Here is an 8,279-nt window from a genome sequence, read left to right on the forward strand (position 1 = left end):
TAATTAACAGTTTGAAATCTGCCTATCGCAAAAGATTAGTTGACAAGCTGCTCCTCGACATTCGGCTGGAACGGTCAACGAAGGTTGATTTGTTTCAAGCGCTCAAGATGCTGTCCGCATCCTGGAAAGCAATGCCAAAAAAAAATCATTGAAAACTGTTTACAAAAAGTAGGCCTTGGAGCAGACGCTTCCGCAGCAGCTCTACCTGAAGGTCGTTTGTCCACGCTTGAAACAACAGAAGCGCAGGCACTTCAGGAGTATTCGGAGCGCCTTTGCAGCGGTGGTGCTGTGATGACAAAACGGACAATCGGGACGAGAGTGGCGACGTCCCCACCTCCCGTGAAGTAGTCGATGCGATTGATGTACTGAGGCACTTCGCAGGCTCTACAGGTGAGGAAGAGGCCATGCGGTCATTGTGGGCCTATATGGTGCGTAATGCTATTATTCTTCCGTGTGTGCTTCGCACCAGCAACACCATTTGAGAATTTTATTTGCATGTTATCAGCCTAATTTCGACGTAACGAAATTTCAATGTAACGAATTCAAGTGCCGATTTTACCGACTGTTATATTGAGGTTTAACTGTAATTAGGTAATTAGAAGCAAAAAATGTAAAAGTAAAAGCGAAAATGCTCTCATTACCCAATGGCTTGGCGCAACGTTTAGTTCATGAAATCAGTCAATTAAGATAACGTCAAGGATGTGGCATCACGCAACCCGAAGTTGAGCACAAAAAAAGGGAACAGGAAGGGAATGGCGCACAATTTGGAAGCACCCAAGACTAAAATGGGTAAACAAGTGAATTAATGTAACGTCAAGAATGTGACATCATGCAACTGGAAGTAGAGCCAAAAAAAGGGCACGTGAAGTGATTGGCGAGCGATTTGGAAATACCAAACGCTAAAATGGGTAAAGAAGAAGTGAATTAATGTGACGTAGAGGATGTGACGTCACTCAACCGGAAGTAGAGCCAAAAATGACATAGGAAGGGATTGGCGCGCAATTTGAAAGTACCAAAGACAAAAATGAGTAAACAAGAAGTAAATTAAGCAACTAGAAACAACCAACAGCAGCATCCGTGCTTTCACATTACTCCAATGCAGGTTCTGCAGTGATCTGTATTTTTTTCTATAGCTATGGCTGATAACGTGCAATACCAATCCATACAGGAAGAAATTGACAGGATTATTTTGACAGAACAGTGCAGCAACCACAATAACATATCCTTCCTTTATGACCACTCCATGCCGAATGCATCAAAATGCTTGCACCCTCTCCAATTGTTTTTTAAATTTGCAGCATTTACTACAGTCAAAAGCAATTTCCCGATGTAGGGGCTAAAAATCCCATCATGTGACAGCCTTCTGAATTTTTCTGACTACTGCTTGACTATACTCATGGGAAACTCAGTGGCTATGCAGCAAAGGCTACACAAGAAAAGGAAACAGATAGGCATTTGCCCCATACTGTCCAGACAGAAACAGCAATGCACCATTTTATCAACCTCCCTTCATCACCCCTCCCCTGAACAACCCACTGTCAGTGGCATGGAGACGAAGGCCAGACTCATATCCCTTTCCTGTGTAGCCTTCGCTGCCAAGCAAAAGAAAGTTGTCAAGGAGTATAGGTGTCCATAAATATTATAAATACCTTCTGTCTTGAACTCAAAATTTCTGCAACAAATGTATATGAACTCTACCTTTATACTATGCATGAAGAACCTGTCAGTACAAAATCATTCTTTATCGCTTCAGTTACTTTTTTTTCAGTTCAAGGTGTAATTTTCAAGCTTTTAGAAACTCAGCTCAAAATGTGAGCATTACGAAACCTTTAGGCAGAACTTTTACTATTCCAGGGCGATCTGATCTGAGCTAGTTGGTTCATGTTAAAGATGAAACTATAGCCTAATAGACAAACACACAAAGGAATGCAAACGGACACGAGGCTGACTAACAACTAATCTTTGTTCAAGGATGCACAAGAATAAAAAAGCAAAAGGGAGAGGGTGAAAAGTGAAGGGCGTCCGAAGGAAAAATGCACTCAGGTGTCACGATGAAATAAATGGAGACAATGCCACAGATAAAGAGCAGAATATAAACAGAATATATATGTATGAACGTGGGTGGTGTAAAGGGCCAACCTGGAACAGATTAAGTTCAGTTTCAGTTTAGTCGTTCAGTCGTGTCCGACTCTTCGTGACCCTATGGACCATGTCACGCCACGCTTTCCGGTCTCTCACTATCTTCCTAACATCACATAACTTCATCTGCAGTGCCTCGAGGATGCCATCTAACCAACGCGTTCGCTGCCTACCCCTTCTCCGGCGACCCTCAACCTTTCCCAACATCAAATCTTTCTCCAGCGACTCCTCTCTTCTCATCAGATGACCAAAGTAGCTGAGCTTTAACTTTAGAATTTGACCCTCCAATGAGCAGTCAGGGTTTATGGTCGACAATATCGACTGATTTGATCTTCTGGCAGTCCAAGGAACTCTCAAGAGTCTTCGCCAGCACCACAATTCAAACGCGTCAATTCTTCGGCGGTCAGCCTTTTTCACAGTCCAACTCTCGCATCCATACATCACAACTGGAAAGACCATAGCACGAGTTATACGGATCTTGGTTGGCAGACTAATGTCTCTGCTCTTTACTAGGCGGTCAAGGCTAACCATTGCTCTCTTTCCCAGAAGCAGGCGTCTCCTAATTTCATGGCTGCAGTCTCCTTCCGAGGTAATCTTGGAGCCCAAGAACAGAAAATCTGTTACAGCTTCCACTTCTTGTCCATTGATGCTCCAGGACTTGATAGGGCAAGACGCCATGATCTTTGTCTTTTTGATGTTCAGTTTAAGCCCGAACTTCTCACTCTCTTTTAAAGCTAACACCAATGCATGAGGAAATGTGGCTAAAGCTCCAGCGACAAGATAACAAAAAGAAGGCGGGAGGGGGGGGGGGGGGCAGCTGGAAGCACACACGCTGCAAGCATTGGGAACCTGCCAGTGTCCTAATGCTGCACATGTCTACCTTTCTGGCTAAAACGAGCGTGCAGTTATTGCGGCCAATGCTGGAAGCGGTGGCAATTAATGACTACGGAGATCCTTCATCAGCACTGTCTCTGTGGCACTCATCGAAAAGGAGAAGAAATACCTCGGACAGTTGTACAAGTTTTCAGCAACCTTGTGCTCGACTAAGTTCGTTTTTGTTGTTGCTAAGCAAAACACGAAGTTTGCTTAGCAACCTGACATGATTCGTGACTGTTCGAGAAAATTTCAGGTTTAGCATCAAAACTCATGAAGTCAGCAACCTGAGAATTAGGAAGTTTGGCCTCAAAAAAGCTGCACTGCAACCAGCATCTGAATTCGTCAAAACTGACGCTTCCGGTGCGTATATTTCAGCTTATTACCGTCGACAACAATGCAAATGTTGAATACATAGTCCTTTCCGCAGCCAGCCGAGCATAAAAAATCATGTTTGACCGAAAGCAGTGCATTGTCGCAATGTCAGAGGGCTTGCCACGAAGAAAACTCAATGTCAAGTTTATTGTTTGTTAACAGACCGTCACATCGATTCTCTTGCTATTCGTGAAATCAATATAGAAGGAGAAGATATATCTCGACATTATGATGCGTCGTTTCGCGTCTAGATATTTCGCCATAGTCAGCCACGCGAAGGCAACATCGGTCAGGGGTGCGGTTTTTATGAAAAATCTGCCCAGTCTACAGGTGCAGGCTCACACTTGGTGTGACACTGGGCGTTTTGTAGTGGTCGATTTTGCTTTGTCTAATGCTGGATGGATGATCATTTGCATATATGCGCCCAATGTTCCGGAAGATAAGCTGCTTTTGTTTTTTTTTAATCTCCAGCGGTGCCGAAAGACAGATAATATTTTTGGGTGATTTTAATTGTGTTTTTAAGGCCTCGGACAAAAGCAGTGTGCGCTCTCACTCGGATGGAAATATTCACTGTGTTGCGCCGGTTACTAGACAATTTTTTTTTTTTGGGGGGGGGGGGGGGTGACGTGCGTCAAAGGCACGCGAACTGTTGCCCATTTTCAGCAACGCAGCCATGCTCGGCTTGGTGAAATTGACGTGCCTTCGGACCTGGTTCTGAAATGTCACAGTTACAACGTTGTGAACATTATTTTTAGTGACCACAGCATGGTTAAATGTTGCATAGAACATAAGCAACGGTCCAGCGCCTTTAATTGGGATTTAAGAAAATTAAACAATAAGCAATTGGAAGACGAACATTCACCGGGTTTGTAAAGATGAAGTGAATAAAGTATCGCGGGATAGCCTGCATATATATGGCGAATAGTGGGAAGTCCTCAAAGCCATTGATAGGTCCAGCTGTATAAAATACCAAGACAGGCTAAAAGAAACACAATGAAGGTTCCTGTTAAAGAAAAAAAAAACATTTAGCTCATGAGTGCGACCAGGTGTGGTTTTAGAGGACATAAGCAAAAAAAATCTGGAAGTCCTTGAGGAAGAACGGTCCCCAGGGGTTCTTTTGCACGCAATTGGACTGCAAGAATTCGAGACCTGTGAAACGCCCACAAAACGTGCACTGGGACTGGAAAGAGCGCACGCTCGGAAAAACCATGTAATACAATATGGAATGGGGTGCTCATATTACAGATAACAACGTTAGTATTGCTCAAGCTTTTTGTGACTATTATCATAGTACCGTCGCCCTACAGCAAGTTTATGTAGCTAAGTTTAAAGATTTCTCGGGTGCGATGGCAAGCCTACAAGATAATGAAGGTATAAAATTAGAGCGGGAGACTAGTGAATACGAAGACGAACGCGCTATTGACAAATTGAACGCAGGAAAGTCGCGGGGGGCTGACGGCTTAAGCGCGATTTTTTTTAAGACGTTCAAAGAAGAATTAGTGACACTATTGAAGGCAGTGTTCAATCAAGCATATATAGTGAAATTGCTGCCAGCATCGTTGGAGCCATCCCAGATACTTATAAGCGAAAAAAAAACTAAGAGATGTGTCATTATACAGACAGATAGCCCTGATAAATGTAGACAACAAAATTGATATGAAAGTACTTGCAACCAGGTTACAGACTGTAATAAAAGCTTCATTAATTAAAAAGATCAGCGCATGTAACTACGACGCAGACATAGAAGAATACAGGACGAGCGCTAAAGACCAGCTGACGTTTTACTGCCACAAAAGGTAGATAAATGTACTTCGGTGGTGCATGCGCACACTAAGTTATAATAATACAAGAAGAACCAATCGAAATATGGCAAACTGTTCCTGAGGTCCATGTCTTCTTTTTTTGTACAAAAAAGTGACGGCGTGCTGACACATTTATCGCCTTCCCTGCTAATGCGATACTCCTCACATATATTTCACGGCCTCACCTTGCGCCTCCCATTCCAAGCACACACGTGACATCAAACGCCGGCACGCCAATGAATCCACCAGCGTACAATGGATTGGCGGAGGGCGGCCATCTGGCCAAACATTGTAAGCGTTGCTGGTGCGTGCCGGCGTTACGACAGTTGCTAATTACGGACAGCGCTCTCTGTCGGTCAACGTAGGCCTAAAAAGAACGTTTCCTGGATTCTCATTGTGGCAGAGGTGAAGTTTGCAATTCTCGGGGCTGACTTCCTCCGTCATTTTGGCCTTTTGGTAGACGTGCACAACCGGCGGCTTCAAGATCCTGTGTCACAAGCAGCAGTTGAAGGCAAATCCTCAAGACATCCTCTGTTAAACCCTACTTTAGTCGGACCTGTTGGAGAAACACGTACCATGGCCATAATGAACGAGTTTCCAGAACTTACACCAGCCACAGACACACAGTGCGGTCGAGCATAACGTGCGCCACCACATCAATACAACCGGACCTCACGTCCATGCACGACCGCGTCGGTTGTCCCTCGAAAAGCTCCTTTTTACCCGCAAAGCGTTCGACCACATACTTGAGCTTGGTATCGTTCTTCCGTCGTCAAGCCCTTAAGCATATCCACTCCACATATCCCAAACCAACATCTGATGACTGGCGCCCATGTGGAGATTACCGGGCGCTGAATAGAGCAACTGTGCCCGATCGCTACCCTGTGCCAACATAACGACCAGCTTGCACGGTGCTACAATATTTTACAAAGCGAACCTAGTAAAGGCATACCACCAGATATACCCTTAGCATCAGAGAACATCGCAAAAACCGCCATAACTACACCTTTCGGCGTTTTCGAATTTCTTCGAATGCCTTTCGGACTTTGAAACGCCGGGCAGGCGTATCAACGGCTCATGGACGGCGTCTTACATGACCTAGACATTTGCCTCGTCTACCTGGAAGACCTTCTCATTGTTAGCGCCACTCCATTAGAGCATGAGCAACACTTGCGTACCATGTCCCGACGTCTTTCTGCCCACGGCATCTTCGTCAACGAAGCAAAATGCCAGCTTGTGTGCTAGAACTGTTCTTTCTGGGGCATATTATATCGAATGCTGGAATCCACCTTCCCCCTTCCCTCACCCGGAAAAGGATAAAGATGCGCGGGAATTCCCGCTACCCAGTACAAAGCACCAACTCCGAGAATTCCTTTGGACTGCTGAACTTCTAACGCCGTTTCGTGCCTTAGTGCACTGCGATTTTGGACCCCCTGCACAGACTACTATCAGCAGCGGAGAGCACTGCAAAGAACCTTAACTGGAGTGACGAAGCATGGGACGATTTCCATCGAGTCATGGAGGCTTTGGCAAATGCTGCTGTATATAGCTTACCCGCAACCAGGCATATCGCAGTGTATCATGGCCAACGCTTCAGACGCAGCCATCGGTGCAGTACTACAGCAGCTTAGAAACGAAATCTAGCGGGCGGTCTCCTTTTTCTCGCGAGAACTGACCCTCGAGAAAAGCGTTGCAGTACTTTCGCCCGAGAACGACTTGCCTTCGATGCCGTCGTCCGCGACTTTCGTCACTATCTGTAAGGCGAAGAATTTTTTGTACTGACAGACCAAAAACATTTTACGTACACCCTGCATTCCCCATCATTTGACAGAGGAACACGCACTGCCCGTGAATCACGTCACATGGCTTACATATCCGAGTTTACGACAGATATTCGACACGTGAGCTGAGTTAACAACGTGGTCTCGGACGACCTCTCGCGCAGCCCTGTAAACGCCCTTAACGCTTTAGAGGGAACAGATTTACGTTAGTTGATGGCAACTCGGCGAGCGAATCAAGAGCTGACTCACTTGCTGACAGCGGGAAGCGCCCTGAAACTGCAATGGCTACCTGTATTCAGCTTTGAGGATCGTGTGTGCTGCGATGTGTCAGCGAATATTCGTCGTCCTTTTGTTCCCTCCGGCCTCCGTTGTAGCGTCTTCCAGTCGCTGCACAAAATGGCACATCCAGGAATCCGGGCTACTGAGAAGCTAGTGACGGCAAGGTACGTATTCCCAGCAATCAACCAAGACGTCCTGTAGTGCACACGATAATGCATCGTCTGCCACCGTTCCAAAGTCCAGCACCGCACCGCGCCGCCATTGGCAAAGTTCCCTGCACCGGACTCGCAATACGATCACGTGCACTTGGACATTGTATCCTCTGCCACCTACCAATGGTCAATCGTGTTTACTCAAGTGTTTCGACCGATTTACGCGTTTGGTTGAAGCTGTGCCCATTGCAGATATCACCACTGACAGAGTGCGCCCGCGCATTTCTGTACCACTGGATGCCTCGCTTCAGCGCGCCGACGACAGTCACGAGTCACGACTGACCGAGGCAGACAATTTGAATGTGCTCTTTTCGCCAGCATAAGTCGGCTCACTGACACCTCTCACATAAGAACGGCTGCCTATCACCCTCAGAGAAACGGTATAGTGGAACGTTTTTACCGCAAGCTCAAAATAGGTCTTACGGTGACCAGGACACTGCTGGACAGAAGCGCTCCCGCTCGTCCTTCTTGGTATACGAACAAAGTTGATATCTGAAATTGGCTGCACCGCTGCTGAGCTTGTATGTGGAAGAACACTGCGACAGCCCGGCTAATTTTTCGCACGACCCGCATATGAAAGACACATCCTAGTGCTGGCTACGCAAGGTGGCTAAGTGACATCATGGGGAAGCTTCATGCCTCGCCGCCTCGTCAGCCGGAACCGCGACATGTCTGAGCAGTCGGAGTTGGGTTTTGCTCTCATGTTTTCATGCGACATGATGTCGTGTCACGACCTCTCGAACCGGCGCTATGACGGTCCGTTCAAAGTGCTCCATTGCATGGGAAAACAAATGACGCTGGACATTCGAGGTCGACGA

The sequence above is a fragment of the Amblyomma maculatum genome, chromosome 7 (genome assembly GCF_055883805.1).
Source record: "Amblyomma maculatum isolate TAMU_Amacu chromosome 7, ASM5588380v1, whole genome shotgun sequence".
In the NCBI taxonomy this organism is placed as follows: domain Eukaryota; kingdom Metazoa; phylum Arthropoda; class Arachnida; order Ixodida; family Ixodidae; genus Amblyomma; species Amblyomma maculatum.